This window comes from Bubalus bubalis, chromosome 9 (genome assembly GCF_019923935.1).
Source record: "Bubalus bubalis isolate 160015118507 breed Murrah chromosome 9, NDDB_SH_1, whole genome shotgun sequence".
In the NCBI taxonomy this organism is placed as follows: Eukaryota; Metazoa; Chordata; class Mammalia; order Artiodactyla; family Bovidae; genus Bubalus; species Bubalus bubalis.
In genome coordinates, this window is record NC_059165.1 from 29,300,097 (window position 1) to 29,314,217 (window position 14,121).

At 41.0% G+C, this 14,121-nt stretch overlaps 1 non-coding gene across 1 annotated transcript; it reads left to right on the forward strand.

Annotated features, from left to right (window-relative positions):
• The first annotated feature begins 1,857 nt into the window (after positions 1–1,857).
• On the forward strand, positions 1,858–1,929 carry TRNAC-GCA. The gene has a single exon. It is a non-coding gene; the product is annotated as a tRNA-Cys (tRNA).
• The last annotated feature ends 12,192 nt before the right edge of the window (positions 1,930–14,121 follow it).

The window sequence follows — 14,121 nt, forward strand, 5'->3', positions numbered from 1 at the left end:
GGTTAAACATATTTAGGCTTCTAAGACTTCTAAAAATCTATAAATAATTTAAATATTATAGATGCATGCTCATTTCATCTATGAATTTCTGCAAACCTAATTCATTAAAACATAACAATGCAGTGTTGGTCATCTATACACAGTCAATTATTTCAATATCTGATGTGAGGGAATGGGGAGACTGTTGCTGGTAAGGCAGTCATATCCAGCTAAAACTAATTAGTCACTGGGCATTCAAAATTAAAATAGTATACATTTCTTTATGGTCCAACTCTCACATCCATACATGACTACTGGAGAGTGGGACTGTAAGAAAGGCTGAGCACCAAAGAATTGATGCTTTTGAACTGTGGTGCTTGAGAAGACTCGAGAGTCCCTTGGACTGCAAGGAGCTCCAACAAGTCCATCCTAAAGGAAATCAACCCTGAATATTCATTGGAAGGGCTGATGCTGAAGCTCCAATAATCTGACCACCTGATACAAAGAGCCGAGTCACTGAAAAAGACACTGATGCTGGGAAAGATTGAAGGCAGAAGAGAAGGGGATGACAGAGGATGAGATGGTCGGATGGCATCACCGACTCAACGGACATGAATCTGAGTAAATTCTGGGAGATAGTGGCAGACAGAGGAGCCTGGCATGCTGCAGTCTGTGAGGTCGCAAAGAGTTGAACACGACTTAGCAACTAAACAACAATACATTTCTTAAGGAAAAGAATTACATCATAGTCCAACATATTACTGAAACCTGAGTATTTGATGATTGCTCCACAACAATCAGGCTTCCCAGGTGGTGCTAGTGGTAAAGAACCTGCCTTCCAGGAGACATAAGAGACGCAGGTTTGATCCCTGGGTCAGGAAGATCCCCTGGAAGAGGGCATGGCAACCCATTCCAGTATTCTTGCCTGGAAAACCCCATGGAAAGAGGGAGCCGAGCAGTCCATAGGGTCACACAGAGTCAGACATGACTGAAGCAATTTAGCACACACACACAATAATTAATTGGTTACATCCCTGAGATGAGACTTCCTCCTCCATCAAAAGGCAAGTAAAACTACAAAGTGAATATGCTGATTAAAATGATGTGATTTTACTCAGTGTCCCAAAGGACTCCCATGTCTACTCCAAGGCTAAGATTAAAGGGGGAGATGTAGGTGGGGTGGAGGTGTGTGCAGACCACACCTCTGGCCGGGTTGGTGGACACGACAGCTGTGGAGCAGAGCGAGAACACACCCCTCCCCAGGGTATGCTGCTTCTCCATCAGTCTGAATGGCACAGGGAAGCCTAAAGGCCTCCAGAAATCACAGCACCAGTCTATTCCCAGTGAGTGAACAGCGGCAAAGAGCAGCAAAATTCTTAAAGTCTACATGCTTTGTTTTAAAGCATTTGAGGTATGACTGACATGTAAAGAGCTCTACATATTTTGTATGTACACATCACTAATCTTGGGGATAAGCTGCACCCCCATGAGGCCATCAGAAACATAGACATATCCACCACCTCCCAAAGTTTCCTCTCGCCCAGTTTGTTATGCACATGTGTGTGCAAAGAATAGAGTATTATTAGCTCTAGGCACTGTGCTGAATAATGTGCTTGCTCAGTGGCTCAGTCATGTCCGACTCTTTGTGACCCTATGGGCCGTAGCCCAGCAGGCTCCCCTGTCCATGGGATTTCCCAGGCAAGAGCACTGGAGTGGGGTGCCATTTCCTCCTCCAGGGGATCATCCCAACCCAGGGATCAAACCTGAGTCTCCTGTGTCTCCTGGACTGCAGGCGGATTCTTTACCTGCTGAATTATCAGGGAAGCATACTGAATGATGTCTCCAGAAATTATTACATAATTCAAACTTTCTCTGGCTTCCCTGGTGGCTCAGATGGTAAAGCGTCTGCCTGCAATGCAGGAGACCCGGGTTCGATCCCTGGCTTGGGAAGATCTCCTGGAGAAGGAAATGGCAACCCACTCCAGTACCCTTGCCTGGAAAATCCCACAGACAGAGGAGGCTGGTAGGCTACAGTCCATGGGGTCGCAAAGAGTCGGACATGACTGAGTGACTTCACTTTCACTTTCAAACTTTCTGCCCTTTGAATATGATCTCCTCATTTCCTCCAACTCGTGCAAATACCTTTCTACTGTTTCTAGATTGATGATTTGATGATTTTTAGACTCCACATGCAATATTCATCTTTGTGTCTGGCTGCTTTTAGTTAACATAATGTTCCCCAGGCCCATCCACATTGTTGGAAATGGCAGGATTCCCTTGTTTAAGGTTGAATAACATTTAATTGTACACATACACTGCATTTTCTTTATTCGTTCATAAGTGAACATTTACATTGTTTCCATGTCTTGAATATTGTGAATAATGCTGCAGAAAAACACCAGAAGGCAGGTATCCCATCAAGATCCTATTTCCATTCCTTTGAATATATACCCATGAGTGCAACAGCTGGGCTATATATGGTGTTCTAGTTTTAATTTTTTGAGGAGACTAAACACTCTTAAATGGTGGCTGAAAAATTTACATCCCCACTCCGAGTACAAGGGTTCCCTTTCCTCAATACTTATCAACACATTATTTTTTAAATAAGCAGCATCCTAACAGGTATGAGATACTTCATTGTAGTTTTGATTTGCATTTCTTAATTAGTGATGTTGAGCATCTTTTCAGATACATGTTGGCCATTTCTAAGTATCCTTTGGAAATATATTAATATTTATTAAAGTCCTTTGTTTTTTGATATTGAGTTATAGGAATTCTATTTTGGTTATTAAGCACTTAATAGACATGGTTTAAAAATACTATCTCCATTCCGTAGGTTGCTTTTTAATGCTTGCTTTTTCTATTCTTTTTTTTTTAAATTGGAGTATAGTTGCTTTGGAGAAGGCAATGGCACCCCACTCCAGTACTCTTGCCTGGAAAATCCCATGGACGGAGGAGCCTGGTGGGCTGCAGTCCATAGGGTCGCGAAGAGTCGGACACGACTGAGTGACTTCACTTTCACTTTTCACTTTCATGCATTGGAGAAGGAAATGGCAACCCACTCCAGTGTTCTTGCCTGGAGGATCCCAGGGACGGGGGAGCCTGGTGGGCTGCCGTCTATGGGGTCGCACAGAGTTGGACACAACTGAAGCGACTTAGCAGCAGCAGCATAGTTGCTTTACAATGTTGTGTTAATTTCTGCTGTACAGCAAAATGAATTAGCCATATGTATACATATATCCTTACCTTGGACGAGGGGTATCTCCTCACCGCAGCCCTTCCTGACCTTCAACGTGGGGTAGCTCCTCTCGGCCATGCTTTCTGTGCTTTAGCACGCCGGTCGCAGCCGCCTGCACCGCCCATGCACTGCGTCCAAGGTAAGGAGCAATGGCTGCGCTTTGCTGGAGCAGCCGTGAAGAGATACCCCACGCCCAAGGTAAGAGAAACCCAACTAAGATGGTAGGTGTTGCAAGAGGGCAGACACACTGAAACCATACTCACAGAAAACTAGTCAGTCTAATCACACTAGGACCACAGCCTTGTCTAACTCAATGAAACTAAGCCATGCCCGTGGGGCAACCCAAGACGGGCAGGTCATGGTGGAGAGATCTGACAGAATGTGGTCCACTGGAGAAGGGAATGGCAAACCACTTCAGTATTCTTGCCTTGAGAACCCCATGAACAGTATGAAAAGGCAAAATGATAGGATACTGAAAGAGAAACTCCCCAGGTCAGTAGGTGCCCAATATGCTACTGGAGATCAGTGGAGAAATAACTCCAGAAAGAATGAAGGGATGGAGCCAAAAGCAAAAAGGAATACCCAGCTGTGGATGTGACTGGTGATAGAAGCAAGGTCTGATGCTGTAAAGAGCAATATTGCATAGGAACCTGGAATGTCAGGTCCATGAATCAAGGTAAATTGGAAGTGGTCAAACAAGAGATGGCAAGAGTGAATGTCGACATTCTAGGAATCAGCGAACTGAAATGGACTGGAATGGGTGAATTTAACTCAGATAACCATTATATCTACTACTGCAGGCAGGAATCACTCAGAAGAAATGGAGTGGCCATCATGGTCAACAAGAGAGTCCGAAATGCAGTACTTGGATGCAGTCTCAAAAACAACAGAATGATCTCTGTTCATTTCCAAGGCAAACCATTCAATATCACAGTAATCCAAGTCTATGCCCCAACCAGTAACTCTGAAGAAGCTGAAGTTGAACGGTTCTATGAAGACCTACAAGATCTTTTAGAACTAACACCCCCAAAAAGATGTCCTTTTCATTATAGGGGACTGGATTGCAAAAGTAGGAAGTCAAGAAACACCTGGAGTAACAGGCAAATTTGGCCTTGGAATACAGAATGAAGCAGCGCAAAGGCTAATGGAGTTTTGCCAAGAAAATGCACTGGTCATAACAAACACCCTCTTCCAACAACACAAGAGAAGACTCTACACATGGACATCACCAGATGGTCAACACCGAAATCAGATTGATTATATTCTTTGCAGCCAAAGATGGAGAAGCTGTATACAGTCAGCAAAAAACAAGACCAGGAGCCGACTGTGGCTCAGACCATGAATTCCTTATTGTCAAATTCAGACTTAAATTGAAGAAAGTAGGGAAAACCACTAGACCATTCAGGTATGACCTAAATCAAATCCCTTATGATTATACAGTGGAAGTGAGAAATAGATTTAAGGGCCTAGATCTGATAGATAGAGTGCCTGATGAGCTATGGAATGAGGTTCGTGACATTGTACAGGAGACAGGGATCAAGGCCATCCCCATGGAAAAGAAATGCAAAAAAGCAAAATGGCTGTCCAGGGAGGCCTTACTAATAGCTGTGAAAAGAAGAGAAGCGAAAAGCAAAGGAGAAAAGGAAAGATAAACATCTGAATGCAGAGTTCCAAAGAATAGCAAGAAGAGATAAGAAAGCCTTCTTCAGCGATCAATGCAAAGAAATAGAGGGAAACAACAGAATGGGAAAGACTAGGGATCTCTTCAAGAAAATCAGAGATACCAAAGGAACATTTCATGCAAAGATAGGCTCGATCAAGGACAGAAATGTATGGACCTAACAGAAGCAGAAGATATTAAGAAGAAGTGGCAAGAATACACAGAAGAACTGTACAAAAAAGATCTTCACGACCCAGATAATCACGATGGTGTGATCACTGACCCAGAGCCAGACATCCTGGAATGTGAAGTCAAGTGGGCCTTAGAAAGCATCACTATGAACAAAGCTAGTGGAGGTGATCGAATTCCAGTTGAGCTATTCCAAATCCTGAAAGATGATGCTGTGAAAGTGCTGCACTCAATATGCCAGCAAATGTGGAAAACTCAGCAGTGGCCACAGGACTGGAAAAGGTCAGTTTTCATTCCAATCCCAAAGAAAGGCAATGCCAAAGAATGCTCCAACTACCGCACAATTGCACTCATCTCACACGCTAGTAAAGTCATGCTCAAAATTCTCCAAGCCGGCTTCAGCAATATGTGAACCGTGAACTTCCTGATGTTCAAGCTGGTTTTAGAAAAGGCAGAGGAACCAGAGATCAAATTGCCAACATCCGCTGGATCATGGAAAAAGCAAGAGAGTTCCAGAAAAGCATCTATTTCTGCTTTATTGACTATGCCAAAGCCTTTGACTGTGTGGATCACAATCAACTGTGGAAAATTCTGAAAGAGATGGGAATACCAGACCACTTGATCTGCCTCTTGAGAAATGTGTATGCAGGTCAGCAAGCAACAGTTAGAACTGGACATGGAACAACAGACTGGTTCCAAATAGGAAAAGGAGTACATCAAGGCTGTATATTGTACCCTGTTTATTTAACTTATATGCAGAGTACATCATGAGAAACCCTGGACTAGAAGAAACACAAGCTGGAATCAAGATTGCCGGGAGAAATATCAATAACCTCAGATATGCAGATGACACCACCCTTATGGCAGAAAGTGAAGAGGAACTAAAAAGCCTCTTGATGAAAGTGAAAGTGGAGAGTGAAAAAGTTGGCTTAAAGCTCAACATTCAGAAAACAAAGATCATGGCATCCGGTCCCATCACTTCATGGGATATAGATGGGGAAACAGTGGAAACAGTGTCAGACTTTATTTTTCTGGGCTCCAAAATCACTGCAGATGGTGACTGCAACCATGAAATTAAAAGATGCTTACTCCTTGGAAGGAAAGTTATGACCAACCTAGTAGCATATTCAAAAGCAGAGACATTACTTTGCCAACAAAGGTTCATCTAGTCAAGGCTATGGTTTTTCTGTGGTCATGTATGGATGTGAGAGTTTGACTGTGAAGAAGGCTGAGCACCGAAGAATTGATGCTTTTGAACTGTGGTGTTGGAGAAGACTCTTGAGAGTCCCTTGGACTGCAAGGAGATCCAACCAGTCCATTCTGAAGGAGATCAGCCCTGGGATTTCTTTGGAAGGAATGATGCTAAAGCTGAAACTCCAGTACTTTGGCCACCTCATGAGAAGAGTTGACTCATTGGAAAAGACTCTGATGCTGGGAGGGATTGGGGGCAGGAGGAGAAGGGGATGACAGAGGATGAGATGGCTGGATGGCATCACTGACTCGATGGACGTGAGCCTGAGTGAACTCCGGGAGTTGGTGATGGACAGGGAGGCCTGGCGTGCTGTGATTCATGGGGTCGCAAAGAGTCGGACATGACTGAGTAACTGATCTGATCTGATACATATATTCCCTCCCTCTTGAACCTCATTCTCACCTCCCCCACAAGCCCATCCCTCTAGGTCACCACAGAGCACCTAGCTGAGCTCTCTGCTCTATGCAGCAGGTTCCCACTAGATAGCTATTTTACACATAGTAGTGTATATACCCCTGGAAAAGGAAATGGCAACCCACTCCAGTATTCTTGCTGGGAAACCCCATGGACAGAGGAGCCTGGCAGTCCATGGGGTTGCAAAGAGTTGGACGTGACTTAGTGACTAAACAGCAGCAGCAGCAGTGTATACACATCAATTCCATTTTTCTGCCCCCTTCCCTCCCCCCATCTCCACGTGTCCATTCTCTATGTCTGTGTCTCCATTCCCACCCTGCTAATAGGTTCATCTGTATCATTTTTTCTAGATTCTTCATATATGCATTAAAAATTCAAAAAGACACATGCACCCCAATATTCACTGAATCACTATTCACAATAGCCAGAACACAGAAGCAACCTAAATGTCTATTGACAGAGGAAATGGATAAAGAAGATGTGGTGCATAGATACAATGGAATATTACTCAGCAATAAAAAGGTACAACATTTGGAGTCATTTGTAGTGATGTAGATGAACCTAGAGTCTGTGATACAGAGTGAAGTCAGAAAGAGAAAAACAAATATTGTTGCTTTTTCTTTCTGCCGAATATTTCCTTTGCTGTGCAGCAGTCTTTAAGTCTGATATAATCCCACTTATTTATTTTGCTTTTGCTGTCATATCCAGAAAGTCATTGCCAAAAATCAGTGTCAAGGAAATTTTCCTCTTTTTCTTCTAAGAGTGTTAAAGTTTTAGGGTTTACATTTAAGTGAAATAAAACATAAATATTTGACTCATCCTAAAAAGGAAGATAGAGGTATATTCCTAATAAAGAATATGCATAAACTCTAGCCAAGAAAAAAAAAAAACCTTCAGATATTAACTTTCAAAGTTTTGTTGCTTTTTCTTATGAAGATATTTTGGTTATTTTTAAAATGAATAAAGACCTGATTAGATACAGTATAGTGTAGTCACAGTGACCACAATACTAGCAGGCAGAGACTGGGGGTTATAATCTTGCTGTCATATGACTCAACAGGTTGTTGTTGCTCAGCCTCATTTGTTCAGACTTCAACTAGGAGGATGGATTTGAAAAACCCGTACATACTATAAACTTCCAGAAAATATCAACAGCAATGATAAACTACCTCACCTTAAAGCCACTGCATTTTGAGAATACTAACCAGAATACTATATCTAACACTGCTAATGTCAAGGTGGGATCTTATAAATAGCTAGAAAATTATATTGAGGTAGAGAAACAGTCTGCTGCTGCTGCTGCTGCTAAGTCGCTTCAGTCGTGTCCGACTCTGTGTGACTCCATAGACGGCAGCCCACCAGGCTCCCCCGGCCCTGGGATTCTCCAGGCAAGAACACTGGACTGGGTTGCCATTTCCTTCTCCAACGCATGAAAGTGAAAAGTGAAAGTGAAGTCGCTCAGTCGTGTCTGACTCCTAGCGACCCCATGGACTGCAGCCTACCAGGCTCCTCCGTCCATGGGATTTTCCAGGCAAGAGTACTGGAGTGGGGTGCTATTGCCTTCTCCAAAACAGTCTGCTAATAAAAGCAAATTTGGAAAATTGATTTTTCTGATAGTTCACTACCACTTATTATTTCACTTTCCTATGTTAACAACTAGTTTTCCTACGTTACCATTGAAAAGCCAGAGACATTCCCTAATGATAGCGATTTTCTCCATCTAAAACTAAAATGTTAATTTCCTAAAGAAAAAAGCAACTAAGAAGGGATGAGTCAGAAGAGACATGATTAAATGTGTCCTCTGCCCAATGCATTAACCCATTTACATATTTAACAGAATTTTTAAATGTACCCACATCTCTATAGGACTGACTTTTGTCCCCTTTACTACATTCTGAACTTTCACTACATCCAAGCTCTAAAACTCTAACTTGGGGAGTTACTAAAAATATTTCAAGAGGTTAAAAGACGCTTGCTCCTTGGAAGAAAAGTTATGACTAACCTAGACAGCATGTTAAAAAGCAGAGACATCATGTTGCCAACACAGGTCTATCTTGGTCAAAGCTATGGTTTTTCCAGTAGTCATGTATGGATGTGAGAGTTGGACTATAAAGAAAGCTGAGTGCCAAAGAATTGATGCTTTTGAACTGTGGTGTTGGAGAAGACTCTTGAGAGTCCCTTGGACTGAAAGGAGATCCAACCAATCCATCCTAAAGGAAATCAGTCCTGAATATTCACTGGGAGGACTGATGCTGAAGCTGAAACTTCAATGCTTGGGCCACCTGATGCGAAGGACTGACTCATTGGAAAAGACCCTGATGCTGGGAAAGTCTGAAGGTGGGAGGAGGAGGGGACAACAGAGGGTGAGATGGTTGGATGGCATCACCAACTCAATGGACATGAGTTTGGGTAAACTCTGGGAGTTGGTGATGAACAGGGAGGCCTGGTGTGCTGCAGTCCATGAGGTTGCAAAGAGTCAGACACGACTGAGAAATTGTACTGAACTGATTAAAGGATAAAGAAGTGTATTTATGAAGTTAACTTATTCTTATCGAGTTTTCTGCTATTCTTTTTCATTTATTTGAAGAGAACTCTAAATGTCCACTTGAATGAAGGAAGCTACCATAATTACACAGTCGTGTAGTAATGAGATTTTGGTACCTGAAATATTTAGAAGACGAACAGATGAAGCAAGATGTCACAGGAAAGCAAATTTAATGAAGAAGTCTCAATCAAAAATGCCCCAAATCTAACAAACCACATGATGGTTAACATCAGATGTGACAGAACCCTATTTATCTTTGAGTAAGGAAAGAGAAGAGGCGGCAGTTGCCAGATCACACAGGAGATTTGGAAATAAATCACTTTTGTCATTTAATAAAATCTGTTCATTAGCCTATGACTCGTGGACTTGGTTGTGTGATCAATTTGTTTGAAATTAGACTACAATTAATTTGAAGCACTCTGCACAGATTCAAATGTACATATATCTTGTTTTTATACTCGAATTCACAGTTCACATAGTTTTGTGTTTTACTTTGACTGTTTTTAGAATTATGCTAGAGTTTATATATGTAATATGGAAACAAATCTTTAAATTGGGTTTTATCAATAGAGACTTCTTAAAGGTCAAGATTTTTTGTTTCACCACAAAATGTACATATACATTTACCTGTTTAAACAGTACTTGTGTCTTGCAGTTTGGGATATGTTTTAGAATAAAGTTTATTTTACAAAAAATTATATTAAAATTATACAATTTTATGTTATATAAAATTATTAAAAATTATATAATTGTACATGGTATATAAAATTGTAGAATATTAAAATTATATAATTTTGTTCTATAAAATTATAGGATTATATTAAAATGATACAAAAACTTACAATTATATTTTTAAAATTCAATACTGAATTTCTGAAGAAACTAAGAATTAAGCAACATTCAGATTATGTATGAATGCTATTATGACAATATTATAAAGGATAAAGTAGTATGAAATATCGAGAAGCTTGTCAAACTCAAGCATTAAGGCGATTCTGAAGTCAGCCAGCCTAGGTTCAACATCTCTTTCCACAGCTTCACACTGTGTGTGACTTTGGACAAGATACCTAACTTTGCTCATTTCCTCAAATACAAAATAAGAATTCTTAGTGTTACCTTATACTAATCCATGCAAGGTTTATTGACAATTACATGAAATGATGCATATACATCATTTTGTATGCTGTCTGGCACAAGCAACAATAAAGTACTAAAAATAAGTCTAATGATTCTCTTTTATATTACAAAATATTGAAAGGAAAAATTATTTTACATTGATTCTATTATATGAAAAAATATTTAAGGTTTACCAAAAAAATCCCAAATTATATATGCATATTTATTTTAAAACCAACTGGTAAATTTCCTTTTTTCAAATGAAAAAAAGATTTTGCTTTGTTTCAGGCTATGAAGTGCATTAGTTGACTGAGAACTTAGAACTTCAAGTATGCTTTCATTAAAAATCTCATGTAAAAGACTAAATTTTATTCTATATAGATTTAACGCTTTTTTTTTTAAACTTACCTATTGAAATTAAGCTTTTCATGTTAAGATCAGTTATAGAAAAACATTAGAAACAGCAAAGACAGTTTTTATTACTTTGCTATTTGAGAAAGAACAGCAAGGTAGCTGATATAAAAATTCTATTAAAGTGATGTTTTATAGGTTATATTATGAATTCAAGTGAGATTTGGCCTGATCACAATTTTACATTTATATTCTGTGCATTAATGATCAAGGTGTTGTAGAAAGTCCAGAAGAATGAAAAATTTTATATTTGTTGCACTGTAGACGTTAGCAAGACTGTGGGCCAGAGTACTTGAGAAAGATGTTCATCAAGCGTTGAAGTTTTAAAAATGGTTCTTAATCCTCTAATCAGAGAAGGCAATGGCACCCCACTCCAGTACTCTTGCCTGGAAAATCCCATGGATGGAGGAGCCTGGTAGGCTGCAGTCCATGCTAAGGGTCGGACACGACTGAGCGACTTCGTTTTCACTTTTCACTTTCCTGCACTGGAGAAGGCAATGGCACCCCACTCCAGTGTTCTTGCCCGGAGAATCCCAGGGACAGGGGAGCCTGGTGAGCTGCCGTCTATGGGGTCGCACAGAGTCGGACACAACTGAAGCGACTTAGCAGCAGCAATCCTCTAATACCAAGAAATCTAGTTAGCTAATATGCTCAGTGTTTGCATTATTGCCTCCTACTCTTACTGTGGGTCTCAGCATGAAAGTCACCTCTCCAGAGAGCTCTGCCCCTACCCCTGTAGCTAAAGTTGCCCATCCCTGCCCCATTTCATGATTTTTCCTCATAGTACTTATTTCTATGATAAATTATCTTACTTATAATTTGTTTATCTCTGGCCTTCTCCCACTAAACTGTGAGCTCGATGAGAGCAGGAAACCTAACTGCCTTACTCACTGCTATGCCGAGAACAGCATCAGACACATGAATGAACAGAAACAATGAACATGAATCACTAAACTAGGTTTGCAGCCTCATCCCAGTTCTGTTGTCAGGGGTGGTGGGGGTTAAAAGTGGATAAAACCTCACATAATTACATGACCACAGGAAAAACCATAGCCTTGACTAGATGAACCTTTGTTGGCAAAGTAATGTCTCTGCTTTTGAATATGCTATCTAGGTTGGTCATAACTTTCCTTCCAAGGAGTAAGCGTCTTTTAATTTCATGGCTGCAGTCACCATCTGCAGTGATTTTGGAGCCCAGAAAAATAAAGTCTGACACTGTTTCCACTGTTTCCCCATCTATTTCCCATGAAGTGGTGGGACCGGATGCCATGATCTTCGTTTTCTGAATGTTGAGCTTTAAGCCAATTTTTTCACTCTCCACTTTCACTTTCATCAAAAGCCGTTTTCGTTCCTCTTCACTTTCTGCCATAAGGGTGGTGTCATCTGCATATCTGAGGTTATTGATATTTCTCCCGGCAATCTTGATTCCAGCTTGTGTTTCTTCCAGTCCAGCATTTCTCATGATGTACTTGGCATATAAGTTAAATAAACAGGGTACAATATACAGCCTTGATGTACTCCTTTTCCTATTTGGAACCAGTCTGTTGTTCCATGTCCAGTTCTAACTGTTGCTTGCTGACCTGCATACACATTTCTCAAGAGGTAGATCAGCTGTTCTGGTATTCCCATCTCTTTCAGAATTTTCCACAGTTGATTGTGATCCACACAGTCAAAGGCTTTGGCATAGTCAATAAAGCAGAAATAGATGCTTTTCTGGAACTCTCTTGCTTTTCCCATGATCCAGCGAATGTTGGCAATTTGATCCCTGGTTCCTCTGCCTTTTCTAAAGCCAGCTTGAACATCAGGAAGTTCACAGTTCACATATTGCTGAAGCCTGGCTTAGAGAATTTTGAGCATGACTTTACTAGCGTGTGAGATGAGTGCAATTGTGCGGTAGTTGGAGCATTCTTTGGCATTGCCTTTCTTTGGGATTGGAATGAAAACTGACCTTTTCCAGTCCTGTGGCCACTGCTGAGTTTTCCACATTTGCTGGCATATTGAGTGCAGCACTTTCACAGCATCATCTTTCAGGATTTGGAATAGCTCAACTGGAATTCAATCACCTCCACTAGTTTTGTTCATAGTGATGCTTTCTAAGGCCCACTTGACTTCACATTCCAGGATGTCTGGCTCTGGGTCAGTGATCACACCATCGTGATTATCTGGGTCGTGAAGATCTTTTTTGTACAGTTCCTCTGTGTATTCTTGCCACCTCTTCTTAATATCTTCTGCTTCTGTTAGGTCCATACCATTTCTGTCCTTGATCGAGCCTATCTTTGCATGAAATGTTCCTTTGGTATCTCTGATTTTCTTGAAGAGATCCCTAGTCTTTCCCATTCTGTTGTTTCCCTCTATTTCTTTGCATTGATCGCTGAAGAAGGCTTTCTTATCTCTTCTTGCTATTCTTTGGAACTCTGCATTCAGATGCTTATATCTTTCCTTTTCTCCTTTGCTTTTCGCTTCTCTTCTTTTCACAGCTATTAGTAAGGCCTCCCTGGACAGCCATTTTGCTTTTTTGCATTTCTTTTCCATGGGGATGGTCTTGATCCCTGTCTCCTGTACGAGGTCACGAACCTCGTCCCATAGCTCATCAGGCACTCTATCTATCAGATCTAGGCCCTTAAATCTATTTCTCACTTCCACTGTATAATCATAAGGGATTTGATTTAGGTCATACCTGAATGGTCTAGTGGTTTTCCCTACTTTCTTCAATTTAAGTCTGAATTTGACAATAAGGAATTCATGGTCTGAGCCACAGTCGGCTCCTGGTCTTGTTTTTGCTGACTGTGTACAGCTTCTCCATCTTTGGCTGCAAAGAATATAATCAATCTGATTTCGGTGTTGACCATCTGGTGATGTCCATGTGTAGAGTCTTCTCTTGTGTTGTTGGAAGAGGGTGTTTGTTATGACCAGTGCATTTTCTTGGCAAAACTCCATTAGCCTTTGCGCTGCTTCATTCTGTATTCCAAGGCCAAATTTGCCTGTTACTCCAGGTGTTTCTTGACTTCCTACTTTTGCATTCCAGTCCCCTATAATGAAAAAGACATCTTTTGGGGCGTTAATTCTAAAAGGTCTTGTAGGTCTTCATAGAACCATTCAACTTCAGCTTCTTCAGCATTACTGGTTGGGGCATAGACTTGGATTACTGTGATATTGAATGGTTTGCCTTGGAAATGAACAGAGATCATTCTGTTGTTTTTGAGACTGCATCCAAGTACTGCATTTCGGACTCTCTTATTGACCATGATGGCCACTCCATTTCTTCTGAGGGATTCCTGCCCGCAGTAGTAGATATTATGGTCATCTGAGTTAAATTC